At 37.4% G+C, this 21,118-nt stretch overlaps 1 protein-coding gene across 7 annotated transcripts in view; it reads right to left on the bottom strand.

The window, feature by feature from the left end:
• The window catches only part of LOC116852431 (prolactin-releasing peptide receptor-like), a 74,237-nt gene that overhangs the window by 1,584 nt on the left and 51,535 nt on the right, over positions 1-21,118 (bottom strand). The window lies entirely within an intron of this gene.

Genomic DNA, 21,118 nt, shown 5'->3' with positions numbered 1-21,118 from the left:
ATATATATATATATATATATATATATATATATATATATATATATATATATATATATATATATATATATATACAGTAGCGGGGTAATAATTTTATCCGCTACAAATATCGTGTCTTCGCTATTTCATACTATATAGGAAACGTTACGAGAGTTTTATTCTTTTAAAGGAGATGTGACGATTTTCCAGTACAAGATATTCCGTAAACTATTCGCTTTTCGACAACTTTAATGTGTACTGAAAAGTACATGAATGAAATGAAAAATCCCTTGAGAGGGATACTCGACAATTTAATATCAGTATTTTTATATGTAAAATGATCAGATGATCATTGATTTTGGGAAAACCACGTAATTTATGTGTGTAAAAAAATGAATTTTTAAAAAAATTTAATTTCAAAACATGAGTTTTGAAAAATATCCCACGTACCTCCCCTCACAAATAAATCGTTGTCACTATTTTACGAACTCTCCCTCGAAGCCATAAAACTTTTGTAGGCATTTTCCCTTGAAATGGCGGAGATATTTGAGGTGGGCAGAGCTGTCGCCTCATCCTATATGTATATCCTTCGATAAAGTACGAAATACGAAAAATCCAAAGAGGGTATACACACATATACAGATATTTCATAAAGTTCAGACGTTAAGATTGCACGCAGGATGAGTATATTAAGTTTATTCTCATCACGAATGCCTCGTGTGACGTCGGATATATGCTATATCCGGGAGCAGAATGTAATGAGCACGATAAAGCCGAAGTGGTACAATCCTACGCGTCAAATTGCGCCCTTTGGCAGCGCAGAAAGCAGAGAAAGCGTTACTGGCCGCGACACATGAAACTCGGTTCCTTTGGGAAAGGCATCACGCAAGGCAAAGGTGGACGACGTCGCTCCCGCGTCATCGATTGAGCGACCGACGCCACGATGCAATTTCTCAGATATTAGTGTTTCACTATGGAACGACATCGTGACCTGCTGATTTGCACGGTCGGCATTTCATCGTGTCGGGGCAGCGTGACCGAAATACATTTGGGATTAACGTCTACGCTTCCGACAGAGTTACTGAATGCTCCTTAATTTTGAGCACTTCTGTAGGATGCTCTGTGTTTACATGAATCTTCCTTCGCGCCATGGACATTTGCCGCAATCGTATGACATATATAAAGCTGCATTCAAGTAAATGTTACTTGTTTCAAGTAACATTTATTTCATAAGTTTATACATATCCGCAAATTTATCACAAGTTTTCATCATAAGCATCAAAGAGTGCACCAAATTCTTCGCACCATCAATTTCTCAAAAAGTAATTTTTTTGGAATACAATCAAATATAAGTTAATTTTTCAACCTTTTATTACTTATCAGCTTTTATAGTATCATCGTCAAATTTTTTCTTTTTTTTAATATTAAAAAATAAAAAAATAATGCAAATTTGCCTTTGTTTTCCGCCAAATGTGCGGAATGTGCAAAAATTTAAGACTATTAAGAGCAGTTTATAATGCGATCGTAGTTATGTTTTAAAGTTAAAGTAACACTGGTCTGTAATAAGTCAATTGTGTGTCTATTTCCTTCGTGTGAATTCGTGAAAAATAGTTTACCTATGTTTATCTATAAATAAAGAATAAAACATATACGTCTTTTTGGAGTATTAAGAATCTATGTTGTAATAATTTGGGCTGATAAGCTTGATATGTAATAAGTACAGGATCATTTAGAACCTCAAACATCAAAAAGTTGCGTAAATCGTAAACATAGGTAAATAGTTTCATTGAAAGAAAGAAAGTAAACTAAGTAATCGCTTTTGGCATCAATAGAATGATATTTTTCTGTGGGCAGTATGCGAATAAATATTTATAGAAATGAATTTTCTGATAAATAAAGGGGATCAAACGAGAAACCGAGTAACGTGGCGTGATCTGTTTTTATATTTGATTCGTATGCGAGGTTTATTCCGATAAACGTAGACCGCGGCCTGCGAAGCAACGGCGGAATTTCTTAGGTGGTAGGAATATCAACTCTAATGGAATATACGGTTGTTTTATTCCACGCAAGAAGGGAAACCTATTATCTCTGCAGTGCGTATGTCTAAAAATTTCCTTGAACAACACTGGAAGAAAGAACACTTTCGCACATCTAATGGAATATCTGTATACACGGATAGAATATTATACTTTTTTTTCATGCATTCATAAATTCTTTCCTATTTTACTATGGTTTTAACAGTTCAAGAAGAGACTGTCAGTAAGGACTATCTTACGTAGTAAATTTCGATAGAAACATAGCAGATTTCGCTAGAAACCTAGTAAGCAAGTGTTTTAACAGCACATTTCAATTCCTAAAGTACAAGTAGCACATATAAAATAAAAGGATAGTAGATTACTGCGGAATGTCGTTCTATTTCTTGGTTAACCCTTTTAGTGCCGACTAAAAAAATGTATCTACAGAAAAAACAATTCTGTTGGTGCAACCAAATTTTCGATTGCTCAGAGATCAGACGAAAACTGGGCTGTAAGAACAGAAAAATTTCTTTATGAGGCTTCTGTATAGTCAATTGTTCTCAATTGCCTCAACTGAGTTCTAATATCGTTGAATGTTCAGACGAATATTTTCGGTTGCAACAACAAAAATATTAGTTTTCAAAACAGAGATATTGCTTCTGATTACCTAATTTTCAGTTGGTTCTTATTCGTTTGCACCAACTAAGATTTTTTTACATGTAAGCGTAAAATACTGGGTCAAATTGATGTAGTTTGATAGGGTTTGAGAAAAAAAGTATAAAAGTAAAAATAAGTAAGTAATCCGCGGATCGCGGATAATCCGGCAGCATCGTATATGCAACGATATATCGTTGTTGGCACTTTTCGCAAGTGTTGCTAACAATGATTTATCGTTGTTCGGCACTATAAGGATAAGAAAATCCTATAATAATTCTTACTACAAGATTCCCCCCGTATGTACAGTAGCGGAAGTGTGGAAATGCGCCGTGAGGCAAATGTAATATGCAGGGGTTTGTTGTTTGATTACGGTATCGAATTCGCCGAAGATAAGCAAATATGGACACGCCACCAGTTGCGGGACTGTTGATCTTGGGATCTGTCCGTCATAGGAAACGGTCGCGCGATTATGCGGCGTTTGCGTGGGAATTTGCAGGCGGCATCGCAGTCACGCAATTGATAACTTGGACACTACATCATTTCAAGGAAAGTGATCTCAAGGAGAAATCCGTTTGTACGTGGATGCCTGCTGGAGGGCGGAATACTGCGCGTCAATTCGATGTGTCGAGCTCATTGTTTTGCGTATTCTTTTGACGCCATCTGTCTCGGAGTGTTGCGACTGTGCGTGGTAACGCGCTGCTGATTTTCGCTTGGAAATAGAGCTCTAGACGTGTCCAGACGCTGGACTTCACCTTTTAGATATTTTTAGAGTCCGAAGTGTGTGCGGAGAGAGAATGCTCGTGCTCGCTCTCGTAAGGTTGCTTCTCGTAGATCGATCTTCCCTGCAGCGCGCGGCCCACGTGTTCCTATCTGGAAAATCTCGGCATAACCGATACATCATTTATGATACATAGAACGTTTTCGTTCACCCCGCTATCTCTCTTCCGTTAATTATCACAGGGATTATTGTTGACGATAATTCTCGTCTCTCCTCCCATCTCCTGACTAGAGTTATGATTTGAATATGTCACAAATCTCGCGGTTCCCCTCGTCGTTAGCCCACTCGTGTTTGCGCTCGAGATTATCGCATTGAAAGAAAAAATTCTGCTAATTTAACAGAGCATCGGTAGCCACAACAAATGGTTCACTGATATAAAATAGCAAATAGCTTTCTATAGTGAGAACAGATTTATTACTTTTAATTTGCTGCTCTAAGCAACATTTTTGTAATGGAAACATAACTAATCTAAACAGAAGAGAAAAAAATGTTACTTGTATCTCAGGGAATGTATATGTTTGGTAAAGTGACAAATGATGAGAAATGATCGGCAACGGTAATTGTATTGGATCTGTTTCCTTAACGATCATCAAACATGAAATATGCTTTTGCTCTGATAACCGAAGGATGTTTCTTAGTGTGCACTGAGAGAAAAAGTTTCGCTAACTTAACAGAATACCAGTAACCGCAACAAATGGTTCGCTGATATGGGACAGCAAATGACCGTAGTGAGAACAAACGATTCGTTATATTCAATTTACCGCTCTAAGCAACATTTCCGTAATAGAGACATAACTAACCTAACCTAACGTAAAAAGACGAGAACAAATGTGATTTGTATTTCAGGTAACGTATATTTGTTGAAATGACAAGTGATAAGACAATGAGAAATTATTTGCATCACATCGAACAGCAAAGGTGCTTTTGTTCTGATAACCAAAGGATTTTCTTCAGTGCACATTACGAAAAGTTAACTCTCAACGTACATGGAGCTCCATTAATTTCAGTACACCCGCCAAATTCTTATGTTTAGCGAGCGAATTATGGGAGCCTAAGTAAACTGCAGAGACGATAGGTCTCGTTCACGAAAACACAAAGCAGCAATGTTTGTCTTTGGACAAGAATTTCAGATTAAATGCCTCTCTTCGAAAACGAAAAAGTAAAAAACGAGAGAGTACGTGGTCCATAAAGTAAAGCAAGTTATAGGACGTATCGAAAAGAATGAAGTGTAGTGTAATCGTTAGAATCTAAACATTTATTAGGGGATACAAAGAGGAGCGTTTGTGTATCTAGAATGGAACGGCAGTACGAAACAATCAAAATACGCGAAACGTCGGCCGTTCCTAGGACGTGTTCCGGAAAAACTCGATCGCGCACCGCGGAACTGCATTTATCCATCGGCTATTGAAATATGACTTCCTGGTAGTTGCTCGCAGTTAATTCCGTGCTACTATTTCGAGAGGGAGAGTGCGCGCGTCCGATTTCGGAGTAAAGCCGTAAAGCACCGGCCCGCTTAGCGAGTTTTTCGCACCGAGCAATGTCGTCGACGAATCCGGTTCAATTTCCAGCGAGAGCATGATCGCGCTGGCTATTGCTTTAAATTCGATTAAACGTGATTGTTTCGCGAATTCCTTCAGCGACGCACGACTTTTCTCGTTGCGTAAATATTGTCTTCATTCTCATCACCCAAGAAAATTTGATCACATCTTTAGCGGAATCCTCTTATATGCACTGAGAAAAAAATTTTTAAATTAACAAATATTTATTAAGTGAATACCATTAACATATTTACTTAAACCAAAATTCTTTTGGTTTAAACTAAGTATTGTTTACTTGGCTTAAGTAAGCAATACTCGGTTTAAATAAAGAGAATTTTGATTTAAGTAAATATGTTAATGGTACTCACCTAATATAAATTAATTTTTAAATATTCTTTTTCTCGGCGTATCTTCAAGAGAATTCTTGTGAAATCAAAGAGAAAGTATTTTAAGCACAATATTATTCTTCCTCATTAGAAAAAATACTTTGTTGTCGAATGTCTTAGAATATGGGTTTCTCATTGCAATCTTCTTTATCGCGCAAGTATTGTTTTCATTTTCATCATTTAATAAAATTACCTTATAATTTCATTCTTCGCGGAATCTTCTTATATATGACCTCAAGAATTCTTCTAAAGTCAAAGGAAAAATATTCTAAGCACAATATTATTCTTCTTCATTAGAAAAAAAATACTATTTCGATGAAAATTCTTTTTTCTTAGAATACGGAGTTACAGAAAACAGAGAGCATCTTACAAATAAAGTTCTTTGTGATGTTGGAATACTTTTCTTTTGGTTTTTTAGAAGAATCCTCTTAAGACCATAAGAGGATTCTGTTAACAATGGGATTAGCTACGTTCAGTAGAGAACTACTTTGCAATTGTTGTAACATTCATGACTCTGATTGGTATACAGTTTTAGTCAGGATTAAGAGCATACTTGTGAGGAGCATGCACTAGTCATGACTTTAGCAACAGACTCATGACTTTTGCAAGGTAGTTGCAAGATAGTTGCAAGGCAGCTTTCTGTGTTGAACACAGCTGTTGTACTTTTTGGGTAATAGAAATGTTTCACGTAGGATTATTGGAAAATATATCGCAAAAAGGTCGTGCCCCGTTATTTTCGTGCTCTCTGCAGTTTTTCTCTCGCAAATCCTTCAGCATTCTATGTGCATACAAGTAATAGTAGTATAATAGTTATTCAAATGTATCGCGCGCTCGATGCAATCTTCGTAATACAAGATAGATATGTAATATTACTTTTGACGTGAATTCGCGCTGAGTCTGTGCTTTACACTCGATGCACAGAGCAAATCGGAATGACGTTTATAAAAAGACGAGCGTTCTGCATTTCTGCCTAGCACGCCATAAATATTTATGATCTTTTTTAGCTCTGTCCGTGTATATTTATATATTTGATTGCGGTAACGTAATAATCACGCTCTATAAAGTAGTACCTTCATAAACAGAATGTTAAAGTATAATACGATCTAACCAGAATCGTAACTGAAATCATAGTCGCGCGAATCTGGGAAAGCCGAGAGATTGCAGTCGGGCGATACATTTTATGCACTCGCAGTCTTGTCAATACGATAATAGACGATCAGCAGTTTTGTATATTCGATCTAGTTCGTTCAATATTTTTTCAGTAATTTAGCCGGTGACGTCAAGCCGATTAATTGGTTACCAATCCAAAAAATAAATGAATTCAAATCGATCGAATAAATTCAATTCCGGCAAGAAGTATTCCAACCGATTCATTGTGTCACACTGCCCTATATTCAGATCGCCGATAGAAGTGATTAAAATATTTTGCAAATATGTAAAAGCATGTGGACTCGATATGTATACCCTGGAGGATATATTTTATCGCGTTATATAGCCGAAAATATTTTTTCATAATATACAGTGTTTTATAATATATTTTGCGTAATAAAACAAAGTTTGCTGCTCAAAAATATGGAAGTAATTCGCGTCCCATGGATATTATTATTTGTCCTCTTTTTTCCAATTATCTCTTTGATACATCAGTTATTACACATTTATTCTATATTTATTCCTGATATCGTGATATTTTTCTCTTTCCAGTTATACAGTGGAAATGGATTTCTATAAATATTGCCCACGAAGAAAATATTGCAATAAAAATTCGGTTGAAATTATATTTCTTTTTACATTTCTGTTTCCCGGGCGCGCGTAAAGCTGGATTACACTGAAATTCTAGTATAAATTATAATAGAAATATAATAGAATTATAATAGAATAATAGAAATATAATAGAATATTATAAATAAATATAATGGAAATTATTTTTTAGACTTATTGGTAATTATGCATTTTAACGGAGCAACCTCCAATAACCTTGATCTTTACATATGTTATAGAGGTCCCCCTCCTGAGTAACCCTAAAAAAATTTTAGGCGGCGCTCGTTATTTCTTAAAAAATTATTAACAAAAGAATTTGGTAATTATTCAGTTTAATGACTTCACCTCTGATAAAAATAGGTTTAATCGATATGTTTTTGCACGAGAAACAACTTTTTCCTCTGACAAAATCGTCGCTCTCTACTGCGAAGCGAGATATTAATAGATAAAGTTAAAGGCGCGTTAGGTTAGAAAATCATACCGTCTATCTCTAGCTGTGTGATTGGGGGGCTTTGCCCCCCAGACCCCCCGCACCGCAGCGAGGTGAGGGTCGCGATCTCTTGTGCTTAAGCTAAAAAGTAAATTTCTCACAAAAGCTTTTTAGTTTTCAGACTCGGTTTTTACACGTCAAAATACACTATCTTACTAAATTTTAACAAAATCGATGAGAGTGGGCCTTTCCTTCACAATTACCATAAAAATATTTAAATTAAGAATATTTTTAATATTTTTAACATTTGTAACACGAAAAAAATATTGAACGACGAGCGGGGGGCTGCGCCCCTCGCACCCCCTCTAAAAACTAATTTAACCCAATCTATCGTCACATTACCTGTCAGTCATTGTTTATTAAAAAATTATTAAGAAAAAAAGTTGGACACTTTAATAAACAATGACTGACAGGTAATGTGACGATAGGTTGGGTTAGGTTAGTTTTTAGAGGAGGTGCGAGGGGCACAGCTCCCCGCTCGTCGTTCGATATTTTTCGCTTGCTGGCGAGCAGTGTGTGTGTGTGTAGCAAGCATCTTCCTAGCATTGAAATTCGTTGTTTTTGTATATACGGTTCCCAAAAATTACATTCATTTTAGGCAACTTCTTTTTTGTTAATAATTTTTTAAGAAACAACGAGCGCCGCCTAAAACTTTTTGAGGGTTACTCAGGAGCGTGACCTCTATAACATATGTCAAGATCAAGGTCATTGGAGGTTGCTCCGTTAAAATGCATATTTACCAAATTATTATTTAGTAAAAATATTAACAATCTAATAAAAAAAGATATAAAAAATATACAAATAATTACAATAAACATTTGTAGTAATTTGTTTTTAAACAAATATGTAATAATACCGGTCACAATACTGTATAGTTCAAAATTACAAAAGTTTTGTTGTAATTTTTATTACAATATCTCCTCCGTGTAGAATACACGATTTTATTATATCGTCCTCGCTCTTTTGCCTTTGGCTATTTTATGAGAAACAACCGTCTTGCAGAAAACAAGACCGGATATTTTCCGCGGAGCAATTAAAAATTCACGTCTCACGTATCTGAAGATACAATAAGAAAGAAACGTCAGTATCTTTCTTGGCCACGCGATACGGCCGCGATGTTTCTATGATACGACAGCATTAAGGTCACGCCGTAATGAGGCAAAAACTATATACTCTGCTAACACACTTTATCAACATACGCAAAGAGCTTATCGTATCGACTATCGTCAAAGTCTTCGCGCCATTTGCATGTAAATGCTTCCGGAAATTATTGCTATTACGTCGCGCCCGAGGTAAGGACGACATTGTAAATCAGCGTTTTTATTCTTGCCGCGTGGGCCCGCATTAAATCCAATCCTTTCTGCTTAAACATATTCGCGCCTGTGCGAATGTTCCCTCCTCTCGTGCGAAATTTATCGCGGCCTTGGCGGCCGCGATATGCGAAATGGTTCACACGGAATCGTGAACCTGTTCCTCGACTTTCTTCACCTTTTTATGCTCTTGAGAATCACTTCGCCGCCGAGTATTCATGATCGGGACCGACGATCAAGCGAATTCGGGCAAGCAGGGCACAGAAGAGGAGGAATTTCCACGGACAGATATCGAGTCGTGCACGCGAATACACTCAGTGCGTTATCACTATGGTGTGCACTCCACCAACGATCGATCGATCCCTTCGAGCTGCTATAAATAGATTCGGATGACATTTACGTTTACGTGAACGGTACAATAATTTATATCGACGGCCCAACAAACGAGATCAACGTTACTTCATTATTCACGGGAAAATGGTTTTTTTCTAAACAACAACGCTGCGCCGCGCTGGACGTATCGCGGTATTAATTTCTCTGAAAATATCGCTACGTAACGTTTACTCGCTTCCTCCCTCTCTCTCTCCCTGCCTGCCTGCCTCCCTTCCAGCCCCGGCGAGGAACAGTCATTAAGAACTAACTGCATCGGACACATTATTTATTCTGACGGCGAAATTGATCGCACAACTGAGTTTTCTCTCGTTCCTGTGAGCGTAAGAACCGATGCGCTCCCGGAGAGGCGAAACTATAACGTGCAAACGAGCGTGTTTTCCCAACGCGGTCAGCGATAATGTCGATTGCAACGTGGCACGAGAAATAACCATCTGGCGGATCTTCCTCTTTTTTCTCTCTCCGCCAAGCTTTCTTTTACTCGGCGCGATAAAGGAACGTGCTCTCGCGCGAAGATAGGCGCGCGAATAAAATGAGACGAGTGATCGTGCACCCCATCGTCCGTTCGTCGGCGAAGTCGCTGCTCTGGAGAGCTCTGCCATTGCTGGACTTCGACAAGAGTGGATTTTTTCGTGGTAGAAATATCAGAGACTGGCCAGCAGGCATATTCTGTAACTTTTAACGACAGTGTCGTTATCGTTACGTTGTCATTGCACAGATACAGAAAAAAGCTGCGCAACGACACGCTAGTAACATTGTCGTTAAGAAGTTACAGAATAAAGGTGCTGCAGCCCTATTCTGTAACTTCCTAACGACAATCTCACTAGCATGATGCGTCGTTGCGCAGCTTTTCTACCATGAGTTATATCTGCGCAACGACAACGTAACGATAACGACACTGTCGTTAAGAGTTACGGAATAGGCATGCAGTAGAGTAATTTTGTCAAAATCGTGCGAGAAAGAAGGTTAAATATTTGCCATCTCGCTCTTTAACCTTTACATTGACGCATTCATACGCGTGTGACGTTATTGTGCTGTGAATTTTGTAATTACAATCATGAGTATTATAGCAATATGTTGCTACAATGTATAACACGTATATGAATATTGTAGCAATATGTTGCTACAATGTATAACAATGTATAACACATTATTGGAATTGATCGAGAAAGAGGGATAAATGTGCAACATCATTTTCTATAATAATTCATTATCGAAATATTATATCATGAAAATATTTCCAAGAGATCGTAAACACTGGACTCCGTATGAGGAAATATCTCACGCAGAAAAGAATATTAAATACGATGAATTTTTTAGTATACATTACTTTGTGATATTTTGTATAAAAGGAAAATATTATTCAAATTTCTTGAGATGTTTATCTTTCATTTGTCTTGTTAAAATATGAGATTCAAAATTATTATTTGGATATGAGCGGGAGTTCACAAAACATGACAGATCAATTAAAACGCGTTATTTCATGTTAGTCTCTATAATTCAAAGATCTTTTATTTTCCTTTTTATTTGAAAAATACATAATGTCATTGGAGCCTGCGTTTAAATTGGCATTTACCTTAACAAATAATTTACATTCACGTACACGTGAATGTATTAATTTCTCGTACACGTCGTAATATCTGGACTTAACCTACTCAAAGGACTCTAACTTTCAGCAGAGTTCCCCTAGTCAATAGTACACCCTGTTGTGTACACGCTATTTGTGGGGAGGAAGTGAGTGAGTGAATGAAAGAGAAGCTATAACGTACTTTGTCATTTCAGTTTTAGAGTTTCTGTCTCACTTCTACTAAAGTTTTCTTCTCATTCCCACTCATGTTACCTCTAAAAATGACGGACAGAATGCGGATCGATCAGGGATTATCCCATGCTTTATCCCAACTCTGACTAGAGGAACTCTAGCTTCCGGTATATCGCGGCTCCATCTCTCAGTAGTGATCCGGAGGTAATCCTCGACCAAAGTTACGATTTAGAAAAAGCCTCCGACTCCCGCCGCAAAGGCTTCTGTCCGAGTAACTTAGAGCGATTGCGACAACGACATCGATAACGCAACCGACGATACGCCATTCGACGAAGAATTTTAAAATCGCATTATCCCAGCATGCAGAGAGCTCAAGGTATCGTTGCATGTGCAGTACATGTGTCGCTTTGACGAACGGACTTACGTAGAGCGAGACAGACAGAGAGAGAGAGAGAGAAAGAGAATTTTCTCGTAATCCCCTTCTCCCGCGTGTTCTCCCTTTCGACGTATCGCATGGATCGTCCTGTATATTTCCTGTGCCTTGTCGTTCATCGAGTAGAATCTCGGGGATTGTGTTAGTCTACTATATTAGGGAAACGGTGTGTGCACGTCAGAGTGAGCAAACTTCGCAATACCACTCCGCAAATAATGTAGCACTCCTAATATGCTGCTACCGTATGTACACGCGTTTACTCGCCCACGTATTCGCGATATGTACGCGGAAAATAGGTTAGAACGCGATAAAAAGCGGAGCGACGTGATAAGAGGAACTTTCGAGTGCTCCTTTCGACGCGATAAAAAGAAAAAGATAAGCCGCTTAACATTTAGCAAAAGTTTTACGTGGGACGTTGATTTTCGTGAACAACCTGTGCCATATGAGTATCGTGTTCTTTTACATTCGCTATTTATTTCACAGATTTAACTAAAGCACTTACGATTAAATTTGTATCTCGGCTACAAACGAGCAGAAGAGCGAATAAATTTGCTCGGAAAGTTACAGCATCAAACATTCAACGAGGTCATTCATTATCGTGTTCGTATCGCGCGCGTTATTTGCAACTTTGATGTGATTGCACTCGAGTATTTATCATCCCGAGATGACAATCCATACAGTTGCCGTTTTATAGGAAGAGAGAGTTACACATTTCATAAGCATGTTGCGAGTTTTGCACGGTCGTCTCCGCTTGTCTCTCACGCGTATCAAATCGCGTGTATGCGAGTTAAATCCGTATTTCCGTTACATAAATAACGAGAAGTAAATACGAGTGCAATTGCATCGGAGATTTCAGCGTTATATATTGAATGGAACTTCTCATTATCATATTCGTTACTCTGAGTTCTCTACAGTACGATCAGTGTTCTTCTCTGAGATGTGTTATCTTATAAGTGGTAGTTCAGTAAGCATAGCACTGCAATCAGTAAAATCTTGCCGAAGAGATCAGATGATAGTAGCTATTATTTCCATAATTGGTACAGGTTGCAAACACAGACAGTGTTATCACACGTAAGGCATATGGAAGTCGTTAATTCCATCACTGCAAACGCAGAAAGTTAAATTTGGTACATTATGTAACGAATTTATTACTACTAATTTTGCCGTGAAATTTTGCCGCTATTGATGAAAGTCAATGCAATATAAGAAGTAAGTAAAGTATATTATGAAGGAAAGAATATTTAAACAAATATTTGTATGATGTATTGAGAAAAAATACTTGAAAATTTATTAGTGGAATATATAGTTCATTTTTAAACTTTTTATCCTACAAACAAATTTTCAATTATTTTTTTCTCAGTATATATTTACTTATTTGAAAAATATTTTATGTTAATATGAGTAAACACACATACGTTGGCACCGAATAAATATTTTTAATTTCTTACAAGGAAACTCACACAAGTATCCGCCTCCGATTTTCATAAACTTGTAATATGTTCTATTTTAGATCAAAATAACAGATACGTTTTTTTATTATATATCCTTTCGCAAGTTTAGGGGGTGAAATACCTCTTTGAAGAAAATCGTTTTTTTTTATTTGAAGGGAATATAATGAAAACTATAAGAGATAGGAAAAAATATTTTAAATAAAAGTTGAATGGTTTGAAGAATACTTTACAGAAATTATTGAAAAAAAAAATAATTTTTTCTGTTAATATTTTCCCCACCACTTCTTCTTATTATAATTATTAAAATCATTTCTGTAAAGTATTCTTCAAATATTCTGTTAATATTTTAAGTATTCTTAAAAAGTAAAGTTAAGTATTCTTAAAAAGTAAAAGTTAAGTATTCTTCAAAAAATCTGTTAATATTTCCCCCACCACTTCTTCTTATTATAATTATTAAAATAATTTCTGTAAAGTATTCTTCAAATATTCTGTTAATAATTTAAGTATTCTTAAAAAGTAAAAGTTAAGTATTCTTCAAAAAATCTGTTAATATTTCCCCCACCACTTCTTCTTATTATAATTATTAAAATAATTTCTGTAAAGTATTCTTCAAATCATTCAACTTTTATTCAAATGTTGAATAAAAGAAAATAAAGAAAAAAAACCGATTTTCTTCAAAGGGACATTTCACCCCTTAAACTTGCGAAAGGGCACATATAATAAAAATGTATCTGTTATTTTAATCTAAAGTACAACATATTACAAGTTCATGAAAATCGGAGGCTACTTGTGTAGGTTTCCTCGTTAGATATTTTTCTCACACAGCGTGAGAATGTCCATTAATTATCGGAGATTGATTCAATCAGAAACAATTCTACTGATTCATTTTATGAGAGTAATATAACGTTATTTGGAATTTCAGTGTGATTGCACTTGACGATTTATCGCCGCGAGATGATAATCAGCTTCTGTTTCAAAGAGGAAGAGGAAGGGAGAGAACGAGAGAGAAAGAGGAAAAGTTCTACATGTTACAAGTGTATTACGTGCTTTGTACAATTTCGATCGTATCATCTCCGCCTATTTTCCTCACATGCACATCAAATTGCATACATGCAAGTTATGTTGCTACGTGCATTATCTTAGTGTTGCAGAGCGTAGTCCCTATACCCGGCTCGTATTCATATCGTCGTATTTTACCGTGATAACAACATTGCGGCATAAATCGCATTTTCATAATAATGGTATCTATCAGCTGTAACGCTGGTGTGCTGCAAATTCAATTACTTTTCCGAAACAACCAAGCGAAGGATATTACGGCATTCGTGCGAGCATAGCTTCGTTTCTCCCGAGCAAGAGACAAGTGTGACTTCCGTTTACAGTCACGTGATATGTCAACGCTTTCTTTGCCGTTTGACTGAACACGAAATAGAAAACTCGATATTTCGATAAGAAAGAAATAATTTCGAGCGATACTTCAGGAAAGGCGAGTGCAAGTAGTGTAGTTTTGCGTTTTACGAAAAGTAAGAAAATCGATTGGATCAGGTTTTATCAATTTAAACGCGACTAAAAACTCGGAACTCGGGGATTTCTTTTTCAGTATTAAATTCATCAGTGTTTCTGGCAGTTAATGCAGCTTTGAAACATAAAAAGATGCTATTTACGTATCTCGATCGAGCAGGATATACCTGTACTTTTCATTACGACAAATTCGTTTGCTAAATGATATATTGATGATCAATTCATTTCACAGTGTTGATGGTAAATTCTACAGCTTTCACGGTTTAATTGAAAAATTCTTTTACGCGCGCGTACAAATTGAAATTCCAGTACAGATTGACGGCTTTTCAAAGGCGGTTCTCGTTTCATCGATAAAATTTCACTCAAGCAATCCGGAGCAATTCAGACCCGTTAATCGCTAGATCGCGACTACTACGTTTCCGCAATTATCTTCTCTCTCTCTCTCTCTCTTTCTCTCTCTCTTGGAGGAGCAGAACGAGATCTCGTTTCCGGACGCGGAGGAACGTGGTCGCGGCAATCGCCACGAAATTCCTTTATACGCGTCCCGATAGTTTCTGCGTCGGAGGACGCGGAATCACGGGACATTGCGATGAAGCTTACTGAAATTACGCGCGCGCGGTGACGCGGCATTACGAGCGGCAGTTAGGATCAGTGGATCGCATTAAATCGTCCCGTGATCCTTGACATGGATACTAAATATCTCGCATTCGTCTTTCGGTCCGCTTAACTCATCACGGACATTTAAATGCGCCGCCGAAAGTTTGATCTCTCGCATACGCCGTGCCGTATGACGCGATATGCATTTAGCAATACCGTGCCGTGTGACGCGCTGGCGATTTTGCGCAATTACACCCGATTGTAAACATAGCGTAATTCTTATACAACAACCAAAATGTATAATCTTACTTTTAGCGGAAAATCCTCTCTTATATGCGATCTCAAGAGGATTCTTCCAAAATCAAAAGGCAAATATTCTAAGCACAATATTTCTAAAATCAGAGGAATTTCGCTTCTTGCCTACAGTAGTAGATACAGTATAGAAATCTTATTCTTACTAAAAATTCTTTTGTAAGGAGAGAGCATTCGGTTTCAAGTAAATATACTCCTGTTGATTCAAAAGGGGGAGAAAATTGAAATAATATTTAATAGATTTCTCCGACAAATTTAGTTTACTTCATTAGAAGAAGCATATTCTACTGGTAAAAGTTTTCGCTAAAACTAAGAGAAAAATATTCTAAGCGTAATATATATTTAAAATTAGAGGAATTTCGTCTTTCATCTACAAGTACTAGATTTTATTTTCTTGAATGTTGACATATTTTCCTTTTGGCTTTAGAAGAATCCTCTTGAGGTCCTGTATAAGAGGATTTCGCTAAGGATAAGATAATATTGGATGAAAACGTAAAATAATCAACGTGTAGTTGAAATATATTTAACGTGTTCAATGCCGAAGAGGTTAGCGTTACACAACTGCTGCCCTCGATAGATCGTCGTCGATAAGTAGTATGGATTGCTTTAACTCACGGTGCCCTCCCCTAAGCACTTTGATCCATTGATAGTGACGTATAGAAGGAATCTTTGACCAACGATGCTTCCCTTAATGACTGAACTGTAGCAGATGTTCCTAGCACAGTAGATCGTATAATAGACCGCTGTTAGAGATCAATGGATTACTTCAATGGATTATTCTAGCCGGACTATTCTGGAGTAGTCGATATTCGCGCCCTCTCTTATCGCATTATGGCCGAACGATAATCGGATAGCTGATAATATTCTGTTTACCCTAAAATAGTGAATAGAAGTGAAAGTAATAACGATAAGTAATCTCGTAATCTAAATAATGCTTCAGTACGTACAAAGGATCCCAATGAGTGAGAAATAAAATTTCCCTCGATTAATTTCCGATACGCGCAAACGTCAGTAGACATTCATTCGTTCCTCACGAATATGTGTATTCAAGTTATTGTTTGTCTCGGTTATTTGAAAGAAAATTACTTCAATTCTAGGCACGTATTGTGGCACTCTTCAGAATCGATTCCCATCGGAATATTTCCGTTATTCCCTAGATTTCTATTGTCTTTTCTAAAGAAAACGAAATTATTTCGATCGGAATCGATTCCGAAGAATTCCATAATACGTGTCCGGGTCCGTCGATACGATGCGATTCGTTCAACGATGATTTTGTGCGCCCCCTCTCCTCCCTCCATATCCCTCCGGCTTCCATAAACGACCCCGGCGTCGTTTTTCCAGGGGCGACCCGGTATCTTCATCGGTTCTGTGCGCACGCTATTGAGTCGGCACGGTGCCGTTACTGATTTCACAAGTTGCCGGATGTGTTTTCACGGTAAAGCTGTGCTGCTCGCGCTACAAAGCGATTGATAACAGACGCACCAAACGGCAGCCTATTGAAAAGGCACGAGGCGTTGTCGCGCTACAAGCGGTTCGAAACGTCATAAAGGAGTCTCGCTCGCTCTCTCACGCCTTCAATTACATAAGTCTTCTAACATAACGTGTTCAGAAAGGAATCAATAGTGTTGCGTATCGGTCGACCGGCTGCAAGCGGAAAGAGGAATACGAAGAAGAGGGAAGGAGAGAGAGAGAGAGAGAGAGAGAGAGAGAGAGAGAGAGAGAGAAAGAGAGAGAGAGAGCGCGCAGGAGGATCTAATCAGACAGGAATTGAATTTTCTCCGCGGGGTGGGAGAGGGAGAAAAAAGTGCCGGTAATTAAGATGTGTAGTGTAACCTTGTAACTTGTACGGATTGAGAAGTTAGTAATTACGTGTTTTCGCTTTCCTCTTCGTTTTCTCTCTTCTTCTGAAGGAAAAAACAGTGTTCTTCGGCGAGATATACTATTATAATAAGAGATAATGCGAAAGTGTCAATTCTTAAACGTCAATAACTCAGTAAGCAAAAAAAATCATCGATCGGACGTTATTGCAATGATATTTAATAGCGTTCTCTAATATGTAGTTTTCGACGTTATATCAACATCATTATAAATGATTTCGAATGCACCGTTTTCTTGCAATATATTTAAAGATATTACGTTATTCAGATTACAATATCTTTAAAGTATTACTAGCTTAAACCACCCGGCGTTACCCAGTTATTATCAAGGAGATGAAATTAGAGGATGGAAGTAATGTGTCTAAATTTCATGGTAGCCTATATTTTTCATGAGGTTCTAGAGAGTAATTATCGCAAATTGTCCAGATCGATCAAAGGGTTTAAGAGTTAATATAAAGAGCACACATATAAAGACAGATATTCTATTATACATATATTGAAAGTATAAATATTCGTATTTATATAAAAATACTAAAAAACATAATAAGAATGCTCGAATTTAGGTGCCAGTGTTGTTAGCCAGGGATATTGGTACTTTTACTCTTATTTCGAAATTTTCAATCTCAATACAAATTTCTCCTTCATTCTTATTTCGAGATTTCCAATCTCGATAAAAATTTCCGCGACGAATTTGGTATGACTCTCCCATCGATCCCGCGACCTCCAGTGCGGAAAATGTAATCGTTTGTTTAATCCCGATCGTGACGAAAAGCCAACAAACATTTTCGTTACGTGTGCACACACACATATACACACACGCACATGCGCGCGCATATACTGGCCGACACATGGAGCCTTTTGATGGCCGAAATGAGTGGCCCGATGTAAACAGTTTGGAGCTGGTTCATTTAAAAATTTTATCGATTCACGCGCGTCATTTGTGTGCCTTTGCAGTCGTCGTTAAGTATAGACCATGTTTTACCGACAAAATAAGAAAAAATCCTATCCGAGGTCCGTTACACGATGTACATGTCGTTACACCGCGCCTCGTTGAATTCGTTTACCACCATTCGTTTGAATGGTGGAACCCAGCTTCGCCGCGACACGCTCAATTACCACGATCGTCCGCGAACTATTAAACGCGGACTACGGATATTCGGTTCGCGAGTAATTTAAGGACGATGGACGATCCTCTCCGCGCCACGCGAACGAGATTACACGCTTGGGAAAATCAAGGTTGCAGTCCCGTGCACAAAACCGTGCCATAAATGTAGCGGTATCGCTGCTCGCGATTGTACGTACATTCACTGAGTCACAAAACGGTTTGAATGCATTTCGAGCATCAAAGTTGTTGCGCTTCAAGATGTCCAAATTAAGAGGCACTGCTGACGCATTTGCGCATGAATCGGTTATGACAGCAGTCGAAAAGCGGTTACTCAGTTTACTTTCTTTCTTTCCAGTAATGGTTACCTTCAGCAAAGGAGATTTTCTTGATAATAACAGTCTCAAAATATAATCATCGCAAATTTTGGAAAAGCTTATTCCTATGTATTCAAAAGAGAAATTTATTATCCTTATCGTATCTTTAGGATATCGTAAAACTTTATTGAAGAAAAAGTTTACTCGAGTCTATGTAGTGAGCAAACCAAATTTTTGTTTCTATTTAACTCATTAACGCCCAAGTGTTGAAATTTTACCTTGATTTGAGCCATTTATTTAATATATATAAATAATTTATATATATATATATCATATATATAAATAAGGTCTGTTGTTTATAAAGAGTACAATTCCTACTAATTTCGATGTCGTTCTATCAAATAGTGTTGAGAAAGTTTAAAAAAATTGCAATTTATGTAAAATTTTTGCAAAATAAAATAAAAAACGCATGCTTTTAGGGCTAATTTTTTTCTTCCGCTATTTTCTCCATAAAAACGTGTTAGTATCACTCGGGACAATGTCTAAAACGTGTTTCCGACACTTTAACTTAAAATATGGATATTTTTAGAATAAACATGGCGGTCGATTTGAAGCGTTTAATTCGAATTTTCGTTTATATTTGGTTATCGAAATTGTTTTAGAGTCAATATTACTATAAAATTACATTAATTTTGTAATCAACGTAAAATTTCCGCATATTTGGGCGTTAATGGGTTAATATTCTTAATTGAAACGTTAAACCTACTAGGATTAAAAATATATTTTTAACTATTTGACGCTTAAGATGAGCTTGTGACAGATTTGCGGATATGCAGACTTATGAAAAACTTGAAACAAATATAATATTCCCTTAAATGTAATATGCAATTTTCCGTGTGTAGCGTTATAATGATTTTAATTATAATGGTTTTAATCCTCTTCGTACACGCAAAAAAATGATTTAGTAATATCAGCTAAACCGCGGTAGCTGATTCAAACTTAGTCAAAAGGCTAATCGTTTAGCTGTCACTGTTAAGAATTGGCTATGACAGCTAAGATGCATTCGCTACGAAATACAAATATATTAGGTGACATTAAAAATGTACATTATTTCAAGTAGCTAAGAAAATGGCAGTTATTCCTAAATTTCTTATCGTATGCATATATTAAAGAAGTTTGCTGTACAGCTACAATCATTTGTTACAGTCATTTATTTCTAGCAGCTAATATTTCTGTAGCGCCTAAGTTTAACAACGAATAAATTTAGCTTCGGTAGTATCGACATTAGCTGTCCCTATTTCAGTGACACATCTTATCTGCCACAACTATTTTTAGCTCTGGAAGCTAGTTTTTTTTTGCGTGTACAGGCGTAAGGCCAAATATCGTGTAATTCTCGATCTTAAGAGAATGTTGGAGCATCCATGACGCCGCGTGTACGTACTATGTTCATTCGTGTACACGTGTATACACGAATGAACATTATATTTACGCGTGCGCGTGTGTGTATATGTGTGTGTGCGTGTATGGACATGTGTGGCTTGCATTAGGAAGATGAAAAGTCGGTCGGGCTGAAATAGTATACGAAGCGAACTTTCGTGCGGATTCGCCAGCGCGATTCGCATAAAGCCTTCCTCCTCTTCCGTGGCCTTTTCCCTACGTTCCGCTTCAAATCCTTAATCTTCGGATAGTCGCGAGTATCTAAGAGATACGGAGTCACTTCGTTTTGATGCGACACAAAATGGGGATTAGAGCGATACGCGCCACATTTTTCCTATCCTCCTGTCAAAAATAACCATCTAAAATTATGAAGAATGGTAAAGGAAGAGGCTGTTTCTTTGCGGTGTTGTAGTTCCCTTTTAATTGATAAAGTGTTTAATGAAATCTCCATTTTTGTGCTCCAAAGACTAATGGAAAGTTAAGGGTCAATTTTTCATCTTCTTGGTCCAACTAACTCGTATAACTAAATCGTCTTTGCCTAATTTAAGGGAAAAACCAAGACAGACATGATTTAACTGTTAATTAACTTATACCAAAAGGTTGGAAGAATCGGTCCTAAATCATTTCCAGCTCCATGGATTTCGTCAGCTGTGCTCGAGATAATATTGCAGTCGATCTTGCAGTCGTACACAAGTCTCACACTGTTTCTTGTCTTCTTTTTCCTTCTTTTTCAATTCTCGTGTCGACGGCAAAAGGAAATATTCTACTTCTGCTCCCTTTGCTCTCCCCCCTTTCCCTTGATCGACCGTCCTCGAAGTCGAGCGTTGATCCGGTCACGAAGGTTCGCCGTCGTAAAACTCGACGACGCGTGGATGACATTCTATTTTCCTCACGGCGGTATTCGATGATGCTGAATGATTTATAAGTAATGGGAAGTCGGGTAACTCCCGATCGACGATAACCGTACAATAACTGGTCTCTTACTCTCCTCCCCCTCTTCCCCCCCCCCCCCCCCCC

Source organism: Odontomachus brunneus, unplaced genomic scaffold (genome assembly GCF_010583005.1).
Source record: "Odontomachus brunneus isolate Ranch 3 - 2012 unplaced genomic scaffold, Obru_v1 Obru_scaffold_224, whole genome shotgun sequence".
In the NCBI taxonomy this organism is placed as follows: Eukaryota; Metazoa; Arthropoda; class Insecta; order Hymenoptera; family Formicidae; genus Odontomachus; species Odontomachus brunneus.
Note: the sequence above shows the minus strand (reverse complement) of the source record. Positions and strands in the feature narration are given on the sequence as shown.